The sequence below is a fragment of the Lissotriton vulgaris genome, chromosome 3_1 (genome assembly GCF_964263255.1).
Source record: "Lissotriton vulgaris chromosome 3_1, aLisVul1.2, whole genome shotgun sequence".
NCBI classification, from domain to species: domain Eukaryota; kingdom Metazoa; phylum Chordata; class Amphibia; order Caudata; family Salamandridae; genus Lissotriton; species Lissotriton vulgaris.
The window spans coordinates 2,116,582,946-2,116,601,967 of record NC_141689.1 but is presented as its reverse complement, the minus strand read 5'-3'; positions in this window follow the sequence as shown (position 1 = coordinate 2,116,601,967).

The following is a 19,022-nucleotide window of genomic DNA, read 5'->3' as shown; positions in this document are numbered from 1 at the left end:
CCAGCCCCTGTCACATCAAAGCCAAGCAGTCAATACACCACCTAGCAGAGGCAACCTGAATGGTTAGGCAAGAAAACACCTACTTTTTAAAAGTGGTATTTCAAACCCAGAATGTAAAAATCACCCTCACTAAAAGATGCATCCTACAATTCTGAGTTCAGACATATCAACATGTATTTTCCTATCTTATTCCCATGGGCAGTAAGGCTCATAAGATGTTATGAACAAACTCTCTATTCTATCCTATAGGACAGATAGCCTCACAATAGTGAAAAACAAAATTGGCAGTATTTCACTACCAGGACATTCCACACACAACAGGGCATGTCCTACCTTTCTCATACACAGCAGGGCCTTCCTCACAGGGGTACCTTGGGCCTACCTTAGGGACGTCTCACATGAAAGAAAAGGGAAGGTTAGGACCTAGTAATTGGGTGCACTTGCCAGGTTGACATGGCAGTACTAGACTGCACACAAGCACCGCAATGGCAGACAATGGGCCTTGTTGCAAGGCTGCTTGTCCAAGTGACACAATCAGTGCTGCAAGCCTATAGCAGTATTTGGTTTACAGGCCCTGGGCACACCCAGCGCACTGTACTAGGGACTTAACAGTAAGCCAAATAAACCAATCATGGAAAGACCAATCCATAACAACAATTGACAAAAGGAGCACTTGCAGTTTGGCACTGAACAGCAGTGGCAAAGTAACAACAGTATCTAATCCAGCAAAACAAAATCTAACACACAGCAAAATACTGGAGGCAAAGGCAATAAATGCAGGGGAAACCCACGCCAAGGTCTAACAACACTCAACAACAAGAGTATTAAAATTACATACTGGTTGCCCAGCATCTAATCTGCAAGTTTGTCCCATAATTACAGCAGTGGCAAAACAGTTTATGAGTCTTTCATCATATTTCAATAAACTTAATTAGCCTAGACATGTTATATTTGAGAGCATGATTCAGAAGCACACTTCTTGAATACAGTATGGTTTACACGTAATTCCTCAGTTACCAACCAGTCAACAGAACAATGCACATGTTTTCATGTTCTGTCAGAGAACAGCACATTTGGCACAATGACATGTAAAACTGATGCAATCTTGGAATGGGCAAAAATGCCTGTCCCCACCAAATACACAACCATGTTCAGGAAATAAACTAAAATCATGGCATGATGGTGTGTCTAAAATGTTCTTAAGCATCCCACACTTATGGATAAAAGCCACAATGATGTATTACATTGGAAACAACTAAAAACTATTGGTATTAAAGACATACATTTTTCAATCCATGTGAGGCTGTGGTAATTTTAAAATGGTATTGAATACCACATACTTCCAGTAGAAATCCCCGTTGTCATATTGTTTTGGAAGAGCTTTGAGTTTGAATGCGTTAATTAATGTTTCTATCTATGTATGCTGGATCCAATCTTAAAAAAGTCTAATATTTTGTGTGAATGTAGGTAGTGCCAGTGTATAGACCTGGATCCCTTCAAAAATGGTATTGAATACTCTATGCTCACAAACTTAAGCTGCAACACCATGTTGAAATAGAAAAAGGCTTTACATAAATGTGTGCAAAAAGCCCTTATATTTGTATCTATACATTCAAATAGATGTGATTCAGGGAGGAAACCCCTGATTTTATAAGCCAAAAATGTATTTATTTTGACTGTCTCCCTCCTGAAAATGCCTCAGCTTCATTAGAAGTCAATGAGGGAAATACATTCTCCCAATTATTTTTCCTAAATCTCCCACGTTCCTCTTCTAAAATGTTGACATGCATATTCTATCCATATGTACATTCAAAAATAAAAGTAATATATGCTACATGTAAAACACAAGACAGCAAGTCATTTATAATCAAATGAAACAGGGCTGAAAGATTTTAGTCTACTATTTTACCAATCTCAAACAGACGTGCTGTTCTGCCTTCAAGTATGCCATGTGTTCTACGAAAAGACTATCCATTCTTATTGTCCCAAAATAAAAGGACCATATTATTCTTTGTATGTTTAAAAAAACATGCAATTCATTCTCCGTATTGAACCCTGATCTAACTTCTCGTAATTGGCAACTTTATCTAGTTTTAGTTTACACCTCAGGGTTTGCCGTAAAGTGGTCAATCCTATTGGGTCTAAAAAGGAAACAGTCGGAAAACAGCAGCGTCAGCCACATTGACAAATTGACGACATTGCAAATGTAACAACTCTAACCTTAACAATGCATATGCCTTAGGTTAAGGTAGTGCGCGGTCTACCTGCAGGCTACTGTAGGGGGGAAGCAGGAAAAAGCTGAAAGACCTCGCCAGGGAGAGAGACAGAGGACGCCTTGAGGTAAGTGGGGCTGTGCTAGCTGCGGGGGGTAGTTTGTGGGCTGTGATGGGGCGGGGTAGGTAGTTTGTGAGGGGGTGCTTGAGGTGAGGGGGTGATAGTTTTCGGGGTTGTGCTGGGGCGGGGATATTTTTCAGGGCTATGCTGGGGCGGGGGCTGATACTTTTGGAGGAAGTGCTGGTGGCGGGGTGGTGTTTTTTTTAGCTGTGTTGGAGCAGGAAAATAGTTTTCGAGGCTGTGCTAGGGAGAGGTTTTGGGGCTGTGCAGGGGGAGTTTTTGAGGCTGTCCTGGGGTGGGCAGAGTTTTCGGGGCTGTGCTGGGGAGTGGGGAGTTTTCAGGGCTGTTGTCATGAATCCACACCAGCCCTTCCTTAAAGGCTACATATCCCCTTTAGGAATATGCAGTATTTCCCTTTTGAAAACCCACCCCTGTCCCGTGCGCCCGCACGCTTCAAATCAGTGTGTTTGAGTGTACAGTATTTCGTGCTTAATACAGGTCTTGTATTTCCATTTAGTGTATTGTAACTTGTTGTTGTCATCTTTAAAATGCTTTGTGCAGGTTTCTGTGTTGTATTACAGGATTTATAAACCAGCATTATAAGAAACCAAGCCTTCGCTTTGAGCGCTATCGGAAAACCAAGCCTTCACTCAAGGAAGCGCTCTCCCCTCATCCCTCGCACGCGCCTTTTGGTGCGCTTCTGAAGGGACCGGGGAACTTCTTTCTCGCGCACGTCCTGCGTGCGTAATCGGGTGGGGCTGGGTGCGGTCCTGTACTTAAACCGCACCCAGCCTTCTGGAAGGCGCTTTGCCTTCAGACTTCCATCGGAGAAGCTCGCGCTAGGACTGGGAACCTACCTGAAGGCTTCTCAACTCGGCAGGACTTCTTCAAAGCTCCTCATCATGGCGATTCTTCCTCTGCAACCACGTTGATGACCCGAGAAAGCTAAGAGGCAGAAAGCTAAGTACTTTCATTTATTTAAAAGGCGCCCTTCGCAAGAAGGGTCAACAATAATTTTTGGAACTTTGATTCACTGAAGAAAACGCAAGAAAAGACTTTGGACATTTCCGTTTTTTGTATCTCAGGTTTCTAATGAAGAACTTTATTTAGGATTTTATGTGTGAAACGTTTAGAACAATTTTAGATTGCGACTTTAGGCAATCCTTGTTATGAATAGGGTATTGTGTATCTTTTTGGTCTCAGCTTATCTTTCCAGAAATTAGAGGAAAGATTACCAGAACCCCAAGTCTAGGAAGCAAGAAGTTAATTGCAAGTAAGTGATAGATTGGTTAGGAAGGTTTTGCGAAGGTCTTTTAAAGAATGTAAAAGTAATCCATCTTCTTTAATTTCCAGCCAAATTCAACTTGATCATACAAGCCCACAAGCTGACCATCTATCCTAGAAGACGACTTCATCCTCCGCTCCTATCACCTTCTCCTCCTATAAAGAAATACTGGACGAAGGCCAACATCTTACTGATCGCAGGTAGGGGAACATCAAAACTCTCAGTCTGAGCCTTAGGTGTCTTGACTAGATTAGTTAAAAGATCTAGAGTAGATTAGGAGGAATCTATTGGACCCCAAAAGTAAAGTCTTTGTACTTGTTGCCTCGCAGGTCGACAGCAAGAATCAAGGTTCTTCACTACGACGTCCAGTACCGGCCCTCCTCCCTAATTTCTAGTTAAATTCTTGCTGTGATTTTAGAACCAGTAAGTTTTAGTTAGTAATCAGGGAAGTTGGTCCCTTGCGTCTCTGCGGAATCATCTGCGTCATCCTAGAGGGCATCTGTGCAAGCAAGGTAAGGGACGACGTGGATAGCTTGACAGAAGGCAAAGCCCACGTTGATTATTCCGCCCAGACGCAATGGATCAGGTGTCTATGCAGGATTTGGCCACAGTGTTAGAAGCAATTAGGCAGGATAATGCTGCTTTACGTAGAGATCTATCCTCTCTCCAGGAAACAGTGCAGCAGAAATCTGTTTTGAAACCAGCCGCTTTTCAGGGTTCCTCCAGTTCAGGTTCTCCAACACAAGTCCATGTAGTTACTCCGGTACCCACCCCCTTAGCCCCTCCTGAGAGATTTTATGGAGACTGCAATAAGTTCTCTGTGTTTTTGCAACAATGTCATTTGCACTTCATAGCAAAGACCACAGCTTTTCCTGACGATTCTTCTAAAATTGCATTCATGTTATCCTACATGGGTGGAGACGCTGCCCTCTGGTCAGTCCCCTTAGTGGAAAGCGATGATCGGATCTTGTATAATTTTAGGGACTTTGAGAGGGCTTTAAGAAAGATGTTTGCTAAACATCTATTTGTCCAGTCAGCTGACAATGAGCTACTAGGTTTGAAACAAGGCTCATCAGACTTGTTACATTACATATCTAACTTCAATCGTTTGGTTTTAGAAGCAGATTGGCCTCAGAACAAAAGAATTTCAATCTTCTATAGGGGATTAAAGGACGAATTGAAAGACATGATCACCCACATTTTAGACCCCCCCGAAGAGATAAGTGCATTCATTGACCTTGTGGTGAAACTAAATCACCGTATTTCTGAAAGAAGGGGAGAAAGAGGGAAGTCGGAACACAAATTGGTTTTCTTCAAGGAAAGATCCACATCAGCACCTAACAAAGAATCTAGCTCCAAGTCTGATACGGTAGAACCTATGCAAATAGGTTCTATCCGTGGTCCCTTGTCTAAAGAGGAGAAAGAAAAGAGACGTCGATTAAATCAATGTCTCTACTGTGGGAAGACAGGGCACTTTGTAAAAGAATGTCCCACTCGACCAAACAAATTTAAGGTAAAATCTTCCGATTTAGCAGTCACACAAGAAAAGTCGGAAAACTAGAAAACTCGATAAAGGGAGAGGTCGGTTTATCGAGTTTGTCCTCTAGTTTGGCCTCAACTCTTCCTCCTATTGGTTGTAGACACTTCTCAATTCTTGTAGAACTTCGAGGTCTGATTCCAGAATCTTCTTCTAGACAGGTAGAAGTCATCATAGATTCAGGTGCTACCGGAAATTTTATAGACTCTCATTTCTTTCGTCAGTTAGGCTTCAGATCTTTGCCAAAAGACCATCCAGAGATCGTCAGAGCTGTGGATGGCAAAGAATTGACTTCAGGTCTAGTAAATAGACAAACTGAGGTATTAGAAATGGATTGTTCTCCTGTACACAGGGAGAAAATACAATTTGACATTATCGATGCCCCTCAGTTCAAGATGATTTTAGGTATGCCTTGGTTGGTGAAACATAATCCGTCCATAGATTGGGTAACCAGGTCAATCACTTTTCAATCTCCAACTTGCATAAATCATTGCTTCCTTACTAGGAGATCTAAGGATATGGTTCAAGGTTTTGATTTTGGATTGGAATCACCCAACATACTGATTCTTGAAGGGGTACCATCTGTGTATAATGACCTATCTGATGTATTTGACAAGAAGAAAGCCAACACCCTTCCACCACATAGGGATTTTGACTGTAGGATAGATTTGGTGCCTGGAGCTACCTTACCCTGCAGCCGAATATATGCACTTACTGAGGCAGAAAATGCTCATCTCAGAGAATATCTGGATGAGTATCTAGCTAATGGCTTCATAAGACACTCTAAGTCTCCAGTTTCATCAGCTCTTTTTTTTATTCCTAAAAAGGGAGGGGAGCTGCACACGTGTATCGACTACAGAGCCTTAAACAACGTAACCATAAAAAACAGGTACCCCTTGCCTTTGATTCCTACACTATTAGACCAAATAAAGAAGGCTAAAATTTATACAAAACTGGACTTACGCGGAGCTTACCATTTAGTTAGAGTAAGAAAAGGGGACGAATGGAAGACAGCATTCCGTACCAAATTCGGTCTCTTTGAATACCAAGTCATGCCATTTGGTTTATGTAATGCTCCTGCAGCCTTCCAGTTTTTTATAAACGAGGTTTTACATGAGTTCATTGAGATCTGCTGTGTAGTTTACATAGATGATATTCTCATCTATTCAAATTCAGAGGAAGAACATGTAAAACAGGTTCGCGCCATTCTTCAAAGACTACTTTGAAACTCACTCTTTGTAAAATTGGAAAAGAGTCTGTTTCACGTTTCCAAAATGGATTTCCTGGGCTACATTATTAGCCCAGAGGGAATTGAAATGGATCCTAAAAAGGTAGAAGCGGTAACAACCTGGCCGAGTCCCACTTCAGTGAAACAAATCCAAAGTTTTCTAGGATTTGCAAATTTCTACCGCAGATTCATTCAGGACTTTTCTCAGATAATTACACCCATTACCAAACTGTTGAGAAAAGGAGTCAAGTTTTCATGGTCCCCAGCTGCTGATGAAGCTTTTCAGAACCTAAAAGGGAGATTTACCAGGGCTCCAATTTTAAGTCATCCAGACCCTAATCTACCTTTTATTGTGGAAGCAGATGCTTCTCAATTTGCGTTGGGTGGCATTCTTTCACAACGAGATTCAGACACAGGCCAAATGCACCCTATAGCTTATTTTTCTAGAAAACTATCTGAAGCCGAACAAAACTATGCAATTGCTGACAAGGAGTTGTTAGCAATCAAAGCAGTGTTTGAAGAATGGCGTCACTACCTATTAGGAGCTCGTCACCCTGTAACGATTTATACTGACCATCGGAATCTCCAAGCTTTGAGATCTGTGAAGGCTCTATCTGCTAGGCAACTGCGCTGGTCCATGTTTTTTAACGACTACAATTTTGTAATCACATATCGCCCAGGAAAGGAGAACCTAAAAGCGGATGCTTTATCTAGACTAGGAGAAAAGAGTCCAGATCAACCTGAGGTAGTTCACCCTGTAATCCCAACTTCTTGTTTTCAGGGGAGTTTAACTGTTTGTGACATCATTAACGACATCAAGGAAGCACTAAAAGAAAAGGAAATGGAACTTTGGAAAAAAGATCATCCTTTTCTAATAGAGGAAGACAATTTGTTGAAGGTTCATGGCTTGATCTTTGTCCCAAAAGAGAACATTCAAAGATCTTTAATTCATTTTCATCATGATACGGTTCTGACAGCTCACCCAAGCGTTTTGAAGACTATGGAACTCATCAAGAGAAAGTTTTGGTGGCCTTCCATGTTTAAAGACATAAAACAATTTGTGGAAACTTGTAGCATTTGTATCCAGCACAAATCCTCTCACCAGGCTCCTAGTGGGTTGTTAATGCCTTTACCTATTCCTCCTCAACCCTGGCACACTATTTCATTAGACTTCATAGTTGAACTACCTGAAACCAAGAAGGGATTCAATACAATTTTGACGGTGGTAGACCAATTCACCCGAATGGCCCCTTTTATCCCTTTAAAAAAGCTTCCAACTGCCTTGGAACTAGCTCATTTGCTCATGGTCCATGTGATTAGACTACACGGAATTCCTTCGGTTGTCATTTCGGATAGGGGATCTCAGTTTGTTTCTAAGGTTTGGCAAAAGCTGAGTTCTTTGTTACACATGGAGGTTCGTTTATCCTCTAGTTACCATCCCCAAACCGATGGTTTAACTGAAAGAACTAACCAAACGATAGAACAGTATCTGCGTTGTATGTTACCTAATGTTTCTGAAGAATGGTCTGATCTGTTAAGTCCTTTGGAGTTTGCCTACAATAATTTGGAGCATTCGTCTATTAACATGTCCCCATTCTTTTGTAATTTCGGTTTCCACCCAAAAAGCATTCCCGAAAACTCCAAAAACAACACCAGTGAATCTGTACCCACAGTTTATGATTACGTATCCAAGATATTTACTATTCAGGAGGATGCTAAATTCAATTTGGCCAAGGCAAAAGAGTCCCAAAAGGAAGCTAAGGATAAACATCGTTCTGAACAACCTCCTTATGAAGCAGGTGATAAAGTTTGGTTGAGTACCAAAAATTTGAAATTAAAGGGGAACAGAAAATTCAACCCAAGATTTATTGGCCCCTTTCCCATCGAAAAGGTACTAAACCTGGTTTGTGTGAAATTGGCTCTCCCTAGCAAATACCTCATACACCCAGTCTTCCATGTCTCTCTAATCAAACCTTTTCATCCCCAAACTCGGATTTCCAAATCTCCGCCTCCTATCTTAGTTGAAGGCAACTCAGAATTTGAAGTTAAAACAATCTTGGATTCTAAACGAGTTAGGGGAAGGCTGTTTTACCTCATTGACTGGAAGGGTTATGGTCCAGAAGAAAGATCATGGGAACCTCTAGAACATCTTAAAAATGCTCCCAGATTGATTCGGAATTTTCACTTAAGACACCCTGATAAACCAAAACCCATTTCCACAGTTCTTGGGGGGATCTTGAGGAGGGAGTACTGTCATGAATCCACACCAGCCCTTCCTTAAAGGCTACATATCCCCTTTAGGAATATGCAGTATTTCCCTTTTGAAAACCCACCCCTGTCCCGTGCGCCCGCACGCTTCAAATCAGTGTGTTTGAGTGTACAGTATTTCGTGCTTAATACAGGTCTTGTATTTCCATTTAGTGTATTGTAACTTGTTGTTGTCATCTTTAAAATGCTTTGTGCAGGTTTCTGTGTTGTATTACAGGATTTATAAACCAGCATTATAAGAAACCAAGCCTTCGCTTTGAGCGCTATCGGAAAACCAAGATTTCACTCAAGGAAGCGCTCTCCCCTCATCCCTCGCACGCGCCTTTTGGTGCGCTTCTGAAGGGACCGGGGAACTTCTTTCTCGCGCACGTCCTGCGTGCATAATCGGGTGGGGCTGGGTGCGGTCCTGTACTTAAACCGCACCCAGCCTTCTGGAAGGCGCTTTGCCTTCAGACTTCCATCGGAGAAGCTCGCGCTAGGACTGGGAACCTACCTGAAGGCTTCTCAACTCGGCAGGACTTCTTCAAAGCTCCTCATCATGGCGATTCTTCCTCTGCAACCACGTTGATGACCCGAGAAAGCTAAGAGGCAGAAAGCTAAGTACTTTCATTTATTTAAAAGGCGCCCTTCGCAAGAAAGGTCAACAATAATTTTTGGAACTTTGATTCACTGAAGAAAACGCAAGAAAAGACTTTGGACATTTCCGTTTTTTGTATCTCAGGTTTCTAATGAAGAACTTTATTTAGGATTTTATGTGTGTAACGTTTAGAACAATTTTAGATTGCGACTTTAGGCAATCCTTGTTATGAATAGGGTATTGTGTATCTTTTGGTCTCAGTTTATCTTTCCAGAAATTAGAGGAAAGATTACCAGAACCCCAAGTCTAGGAAGCAAGAAGTTAATTGCAAGTAAGTGATAGATTGGTTAGGAAGGTTTTGCGAAGGTCTTTTAAAGAATGTAAAAGTAATCCATCTTCTTTAATTTTCAGCCAAATTCAACTTGAGCATACAAGCCCACAAGCTGACCATCTATCCTAGAAGACGACTTCATCCTCCGCTCCTATCACCTTCTCCTCCTATAAAGAAACACTGGACGAAGGCCAACATCTTACTGATCGCAGGTAGGGGAACATCAAAACTCTCAGTCTGAGCCTTAGGTGTCTTGACTAGATTAGTTAAAAGATCTAGAGTAGATTAGGAGGAATCTATTGGACCCCAAAAGTAAAGTCTTTGTACTTGTTGCCTCGCAGGTCGACAGCAAGAATCAAGGTTCTTCACTACGACGTCCAGTACCGGCCCTCCTCCCTAATTTCTAGTTAAATTCTTGCTGTGATTTTAGAACCAGTAAGTTTTAGTTAGTAATCAGGGAAGTTGGTCCCTTGCGTCTCTGCGGAATCATCTGCGTCATCCTAGAGGGCATCTGTGCAAGCAAGGTAAGGGACGACGTGGATAGCTTGACAGCTGTGCAGGGAGTAGTTGTTTGTGGGGTGCTACGGGTGGGGTAGTTTTCAGGGCTGGGGTCGTTTTCAGTGCTGGGGTGGGCTGGGTAGGTTTCAGGGCTGAGGGGTCAGGGTAGTTTTCAGGGCAGGGAGTGTCGGGATGATTTCAGAGCTGGGGGGGTCGAATAGTTTTCAGGGCTTGGGGGATGGTTGAGTAGTTATTCAGGCTCAGGGGGTTTGAGGTCGTTTTTTTGTTTGGGGTTAGGGCGTTAGGCCTAAGGGCAGTGGAAGGGGTTGGGGTAGTTTAAGGGACAGCGTGGGTGGTGGGTCGGATAGTGTATGTTAAGGGCAGGGTTTTAGGGCTCAGGACAGGGGGAGGGGAATGAGTACGTGGGGTCGTTTTTAGAGCGATGGGGAGGGCGGGCATTTCTAGGGCTTATTGAGGTGGTAGTTTTTTTAAATTAGGGGTTAGGGGTTTAGACCTAGTGGAAGGGGTTTGGGTAGTTTTAGGGACAACGCAGGGATGGGAAGGGGTCGGGTAGTGTATGTTAAGGGGCAGGTAAGGGGTCTGTAGATTAGGGTGGGAGTATTGTAAGTTCTGCCATGCATACTCCTTTACTATTCATGCCTTTACCACTAAATTGCATCGTAAAGGCATGTGTGGTAAAGGAATGGGTGGTCAAGGCGAATTGGTGTTTCAGGCTGTGTGGTAAAAGCAGGTGTGGTTCAGCCATGTGTGCCTCTATCATACAACTGATCTAAAAAGACCCTCATTTCACCATTGTGAGCAAATATGTGTTACCAGAGGATAGCTGATATTATTGTTACAGGATGCTATTGCATGCTCTTAAATTCTGAGTTTGATTTGTCTCACTGTGCTATCTTGATAAATATTTTTCCAATCACGGTTGACCCAATAAAGTACTGAGACAGTTGATAAAAAGACTGATTTTAAATGTTATTGATAGTCTTCATTTGAAGAACAGATGCATTCAGTGCAGCCAAATATTAGATTAGTAGAGTTTGGCTCGATGATCAGTCGCAGTTTATGAACCTAGAATCCTTGGAATAAGGTAACAGCTAGCTGGTGGGAAACCTTCCTTTCTACTTCCATTGCCCACCCTTTCTCTTGAGTTTTGTGGCATTTCTGATGTTATGAGGGTTGCAGTGGGATTATTCTTCTGTTATCTAAATAGTGTGCTTTATGGTAGATTTGTATATGTACTCAGGTATCAGAATCTATAAATTGCTCCTATTAAGATCACCAATAGAACAATTGTGGTACAATATCACCACACACTGTACAGTTCCCATAAAGAGACGGGTGCTTAGTCCCAGGGCATACCATCCAGAAATACGTCAGTGTAATTACAAATTTCCCTAGAGTGAGAAGCACTCTTATACAAGTGTAAAAATAAAGAACCTTAGTATACGGCCTAATATTCCAGAAAAAGTGAAAAGGCTGAGTTACATGGAGTTTTAATCATTTGATACAAGCATCAAAAAGCACATACTTTTGGAATTTAATTTCCATTCTTTATTTCTTCGCTTGGGGTTTAAGACAGGACAAGTAAGTAAGTATGTACCTTTTCATTATGCTTGATTAGGTAAAACTGTTCCATATAATACATAACAATAAAACTAGAGATTATGTTAAGTATAAAAAGTACAAGATTAAAATAGCTACTTTGTGATATCCATAAAAAGAAGAAAACTAATTTCTTTTGAAAAATTACATTACTAATTGACTCATAAATACTTAAGTCCCTAGTACAGTTAATGTTCAGTCTGTTGGAATCAGTCTGGTAAGTGTTATCTGTTTGAACTGGTGAATGCCCCTGCGCGGAAAGTAACATCTACAGGTTGTACCTGCTTATAGTGTCACAATACCAGTTAGGATGCCCCGTTGTAGCATTACAGTGCAAGACCTTGATGAGTCGGGCCATATACGGATCTAATGCATAACAATGGAGGTCAGATGTTTCAGTCTTTGTTCAGTTAGGTCGAAAAATTTTGCAAGACGGCAGTTTAGCTGTACTAAAGTTTGAAAAAAGCACAGCATCACCGCCTGTCTACATGACCTGACTCCATGCTGGTTATAAAAAGGTTTCAACAAGGAATTTCGTATGTCCTTTAGATTCTTGCAGATACATATTATATGAATAAGATTCTCTGTGCCACCGTTGCACAGATGGCAAAGCTGGTCACCTCCTCTTCTTTCCCAAGGCAGTAAGAAAGGATTGATTAAGCCAACCACCAACCGGAGCCTTAAGAATATTTCCTTTGTGGCAATCTTTGTTTCAGCCTTAGATAAGGTCAGGGTTTAAGGACATCATAATTATTGAGCACAGCCCAGCCGTGGCCACGTTTGGACAATGCATTCTTGTCCTCTATGTATGATATTATTTTTGTTATCTTTGTAACTAGTTTTTTAAAAGCTGAGTGACCCATTGAGATGTTCCAGGCGTCTGTCAAGACTAGAGTTTTGATGGATTCCTGAAGGTACATGTTGGCTGGCAATTTCCCAGTACGGATTAGCTCTACCTAGAGATGGTTGCTCAAAGACCCTTTTTCAGCAGCTCTAATTTTATGCCAGCTTTTTACAAAGGCTCCCTTACTTTCTACCGTATGTTTTTGAGGGCCAAATTCCAACCTGATTTGTGCCTGTGAAGTGTATTTGGGAAGGTGGAAAATTGCTTGGTAGGAGGATACCATTATGCTGTCAAGAGTTGCAGCGTCTCTGCCCGTCAAATATTCTCTTCCATAGGTAATTGTAGTTTGCAGTTTGGCCGGCAGGACTTTTAGAAAAGGGTCAAGGGTTAGGTCCAGCAGCTTCTTCTTTAGGGGCTTCAGTGCTTAATAAGTTGTGACTCCCTTCCTTCTCAAAGATTCCAGCTCAGCTGCGGCTTGAAGGAGTTGTTATGGTCTAATAACACACCTAGATACTTGTAGCTTGTTACTTGGTCAAGGCGTTTTCCGGCCAGATACCAGCTAGGGTTTTCCCTCTTGTGATGGTTTACTGCCATGAATTTCGTTTTTGGAAGTTTATTTTTAGGACATTCCATTGCGAGAATTTTTGAGTCGCATCTAGGAGGCGCTGAAGTCCGATGGGGGTCTGGCTGATCAAGACTAAATCGTCAGCATATAACAAATTAGTCAGTGTCATGCCAACTAGTTTTGGTGCATGTGAAGAGCAACTGTCCAGCTCCCCCGGTAGGTCAGCGAGGAAGAGACTAAAAACAGGGGGGCCAGAACGCATCCTTGCTTTAGGCCCTTTGTTGTAGTAATTCTGCTTGAAAGATGCTTCCCAGTGTGTAACTTAATTCTTACCCACGAGTTGGTGTGCAATTGAATTAGCTGATCTAAGAGTGGTGCTGGTATCCCCAAGCTGTACAGCTTATGCCAGGGCTTGGTACGATCTACATGGTCATAAGCTGCTGAGTAATCTATGAAGCAGAGGTATAGAAAATATTTGCGCTGCTACGCTGCATCCACGAGCATGGTTAAGGCCATGATATTAGTGGTAGTGCCTTTCCCTTGACCGAAACCTGTTTGAGTTATGGGTATAATGTGATTCTTGGAAGATCGACTGACCAGTTCATTTAAAATATTACCAGCATAGTATTAGGCCTCAGTGTCTATAAGAGCTATCAATCGATAATTGTTAGGAGCAGTCCTCATACCTTGCTTGTATATTGCGCTGATAATTGAGCCTCTCCATGATTCTGGTAAGTAGGAGGTCCTTAAGGCATGTCCTATCGTTGGAGCTAATGCATTGCTCCAGAAGTCAGAGTACTGCTTGTACAGCATTGGCGGTATGCCATGGGGCCAGGTGCACCCGCCCTTCTTCCTCTGGCTATTTGTTTCTTTATTGATGAAGCCAGGGGGCCATGTCAACTGCACTAGATGGGGAGTGTAGACCTAGTGGCAAGGCCATTTCCTGCTGCGCGATCCTTAGTTGTACACTGTCATCTTCGCTTAGGTGCTGATGGATTGCTGCTGCCTTTTTTTCAGTTATTGACACTAACATTCTCAGGAGTGACAAGTACTGATTCAAGATTGTTAAAGTGTTTGAAAAGATAATCAGAACAAATTGCTTCTATAATGTTAGAGTCTATGCCTTGGTGGTTAGGCGGCTGCAGTTTGTTTACTGCCCATTGTTCATTTTCCTTTGCTCTTTTTTTTACCCATCTCCTTCGTTTGAGCGATGTCCTTAATTCCCGAAGAGTGCCTTGTAGGTCCAGGTTGTTTGAAAATTTGTGTTGTTGTTTTAAAGTTGGATTTATGGATTGCTTTAATTTTTTAGAGACAGGGGTCTTTACCGCCTTGGCAGTGGTTGCTGTGGCTCTCCTCTGATTCGGGCTTTGCCTAGATGCAAATTTACCACCTAAAGATGTGACAAACCTTTCCCAACATTCCAAGGGCTGGTATAAATTTGCTTCTACCTGACAATATAGGGCTTTATCTGTTGTTGTTATTTCTTCTATATTGTTGGAGTTACATCTTATTCTTTTAAGATTACTGGTTTCGTCCTGGACAATGAATCGTCAAATTTCTGGTGGATGGCATGAACTTGTTTGGAAGCACAACTTTTGTGGGAGATGATCACTGAATTCATTATTGATCTTGAAGGTGGCAATTTTGTTGAGTCAGAGTTGTGAAAGTATAATCATTATGAGATGATGCTTTGGTCGAATGATACATTGCTGCTGGGGGGTTGTCCTCTTTGAACCGGCCGTTTAAAGCCCTCATATTTAAATGCTCCAGATCCGGGAGCAAGTTCTTCGCTGTCCTTGTGGGCTTAATGGTCTTGATTAGACCTTGCGTTGGAATATTCCATGTGTCCGACCGGGCCTGCATTGTGTCACCGGACTGAGTGCACAGTAGAAGGTGCATGTTGAAGTCTCTGGCCAGAATGAAGAGGTCTGTTGTCTCTTATTCCATTATTCTCTTTATTTCCAGTGACAACTCATTCGCTGCTTTACATTTTTGCTTGGGGTGCACATAAACATTCATTATTATTATGTCAGTTTGAACAGATTAAGCTTAAGCTTTACTTTTGCGGCCTGAATGTAGTTTGGAGGTGTCAAGTGAGTTGTAATGGGGAGAAGCTCCCCTACTTTAGTTATTGAAGCTAGGAGTAATAACCCTCCTGAGCGGTGGCCATCGGCAGATTCCCTGGTTGCTGGTAATGAGTGAGAGGTGTAACCTTGCAGGTCATAAGGCTTGTCTTCCCAGGTTTCCTGAAGCAAAATTATATCAAATATTTTCAGGTAATCTCTGAACTCTTTATCACGCGTTTTCGAGGCTAAACCATTAATGTTCCAGATACAGATAGGGTTGCCATGTTGTGCTGTTTGAATTGGCTGTGCTGCATCTGTCTGTTGTCAATTAGGACGTGCTGAAGTTATTAGTCATTGTATGCCGAGCCCGCTGTTAATTATTGATGGGTGAATTAGGGCAGATTGAATTCGAGTTGGTAGTACTGCTATTAGTCGTTGAGTGCAGGTCCCGCTGTTAATAGTTAATAGGTGAATTGGGGCAGATTGATCCTGAATTGGTAGTACTGCAATTGCCAGGTTGGCTGCTGTCGTTGTGCCTGGTGTTCTGCTCTTTGCTCCTTTCAGAACCGAAAATGTCGTCTGGCTTAGGTTGCTTGCCTCTGTACTGTGAAAGGGAGTGGGCTATAGTGGTTTTGGAATTGATTTCAAAATGATCCCCCAGTTTTAAAATCTATTTTTTTCCCGTAAGATTCTGCCTGCAACCTCTGAGGTTTGCCATCTTGTTTTGGTTGCTTCAGTGCTCTGGCTGTTATTAGACCGCAAACATTCTACAGACAGTAAATCGGAGGTTTCAATATTGGCTAGAGATGTGATGGAGTGTAAAAGCTGTATAACATTCCCTCTGTTTAATTTATCCTCTCGACCTCGAGATTTGTATTGAGGAATGAATGTTATGGTGTCAATCTCTTCTACCATTATTTATTTTTTTTTTTTTTAAAACCTTTATTTATAAATGCACAATACACAGCGTCTGCCTACAACCCCGCGGGGCCGGCAGCTATGACATAAACGGATGGTTGAAAAGGAAATTTGGAGACAGTACGTCGTTAAAGCAATCACTCGAGTCTACGTTGTTAAATGGAACATAGCACCATATCAAATAGGATGAAAAAAGGTTTAATTTTATGATTTTGTCGAAAAGAACAACAACACACAAACACATGGTATCATGCTGGCAAGGGTCGCAGGAGGGGGGGAGAGGGGGGAAAGAAGGCTAATAAATAAAGGAACGCATATGGCGAGGGGGGGCGAGCACGAGGAAGAAAGCAAAGGCTATACTGGAAATTAGAAACGGAACGTCAATCATGGAGAAGAGGGGAGAGGAACCTCATAGTCAAGTGGGGGGGAGCAAATATCTCCGCGGTACGAATTCCACTGAGCCCAGACCCTGGACCATTTCTTGGGACGCCACCGAGCCTCATATACAGTTTTCTCGCGGAACATGCACCAGTCCATGTTCTCTTTCCAGGCACTGAGCAATGGTAACCTAGGGGAGCCCCAGAGCTGCGCTATATCTCTCTTAGCGACCATGTTGCCCAAAGTAACCCAAAGTGTCTGGGCAGCATTGCAATCCGAAGGTTCCCACACATTGAGCAGGCAACGTCGTGCTTCGGGAAGGAGGGGGATTCCGGTGACACGACCCATAACATCATGTACTCTAGACCAAAAGGCCGCAATCATCGGGCATTCCCACAGAACATGAAGGAAGGTACCATCCATACCACATCCACGCCTGCACCGTCCATCCGAAACCAAACCCATTCGTACCAGACGCATTCCGGTCAAATACACACGGTGGAGGATCTTCAGCTGGACAAAACGAAGCCGAGCCGGGATAGCCACCTCCTTAGGGGAGGATACAGCTGACTGCCAGTCCTCGTCGTCGAGTTCAAGCCCGTCAGCCGTCCAGGAAGCACGAAGTTTCTCAAGTTGGTCAGCCCTGTTATTGACAAGTTTTTTATATATTAAGGAAATAGTGCTGTCGGGGACATGGCCATCTAATACACGATCCTCCAAAGGGGAGGACTGCGGGATATCGGTACCAGAGGGAAAGACGGAGGATAAGGCATGTCGAACCTGCATATACCGGAAATGCTCCCTATCATCTAGCCGGTATTCCAGCTTCAATACCTCGAAGGATTTCACAGCGCCCCGTGCCCACAGATCCTCCACCTTACTGATCCCAATCATGTCCCATTTCTCAAATCCTTTCGTCTTCCACAGATTACCCAACCGATCCGAGTCATACAGTGGCGTCATACGCGTCAGTTTACCACCTAAGCCCGTGGCCACAGTAGCATCTCTCCATGCCCGCACTGCACACTTCGTCGGGCCTGTAAGGAGTCAAAAGGGTGACTTTGAGTACAGAGCCCTATTAAAGTTGCCACCGGGCAGTAATAGTTTATCCAAAGCAAAGGCGGGGGCAGGTTCCGAAGAGTACGTCGCATGGTTGATAGCGCTCAGGTGCGAGGCCCAGTAATAACGTCTAATATCCGGCAACGCAATACCACCGTCATACCATGAGAGGGTGAGCTTGGACAAGGCAATACGGGCACGACCATCCCAAATCAGTTGTCGCTGTAAACTCTCAACCTCACGTAAGTAGCGAGCAGGGACAGGATCGAAAAAATTCTGCAAGGCGTAAAGAAATCGGGGGAGCGACATCATTTTGAAGAGTGCCGCTCGGCCCAATGGGGATAGGGGCAATTCACGCCACCGTCGCACGTCCTGCTTGAGTCTGCGGAGCGGAGCATACAAGTTCCGCTCATAGCGGACCGAAGAGACCGTAGAGACATAGATCCCCAAATATTTGAAGCCGTCAGTCGCTACCAATATGGGGAACCTGCGAGGTAGAGGTGGCAACGCCCCGGCTATAACGTAAACACAGGACTTGGTCCAGTTGATGACTAATCCCGAGTTCTTACCAAAGGACGTAAGAACATCGAAGAGGACGTTATGCGACTTTTGAGGGGAAGTAAGATAGAGAAGGATGTCATCAGCGTACAAGGAGACACGATCCTCAAGATCTGGAGACCATCGGATCCCCTTAATAGAGGGTTCCCACCGAAGCCACGCAGCAAGGGGCTCAAGCGCCAATGCGAATAGAAGCGGGGAGAGCGGACAGCCCTGACGAGTGCCACGGCCTAATGGGAAGGGGTCAGAGCATCTACCATTTACCACTACTTGAGCCAATGGTCGTTCGTAAAGGAGCCTGACCCATGCGATGAAGTTAGGACCAAAGCCAAACTTAGCGAGAGCCGCCCAAAGGTAGGGCCATTCGATAGTGTCGAAGGCCATAGTGGCGTCCAAGGAGGCGACCACTGCCGGCTCGGCGAGAATTTGAGCCCTCGCGAGAACACTGTGGAGCCTACGCAGGTTAAGGGCCGTGTTCCTATGGGGGATGAAACCGGATTGATCCGGATGGATCAAGTCGCATATCACCTTCAGCAACCGATTGGCCAGAACCTTGGCCAGGATTTTGGGTTCCGCGTTCAGCATTGAGATGGGGCGGTAGGAGGTGCAGCGGTCACGAGGCTTGCCATCCTTATAAATGACCACTATGGTAGCTAGGCGCTGCTCGAGGGGGAGGCTTCCAGCCTCAACCGCCTCGAGAAACATGTTGCGCAGATGGGCGGCCATTTTGTCCGGACAAAGTTTGTAAAGTTCGATGGGCAACCCATTTGGGCCCATCGCCTTTCCCGAGCGTAAAGATCGGATAGCAAGGGCAATCTCATCGACGGTAAAGGGGGCCTCCAGGACAAGACCATCTTCCTCCGAAACAGTAGGCAGGGCTATATCTCGCAGTAGCAGCCTGGAATCAGCCTCATCCCGATCACTAACCGGCGTATAAACCTTCCGGAAGTGATCCA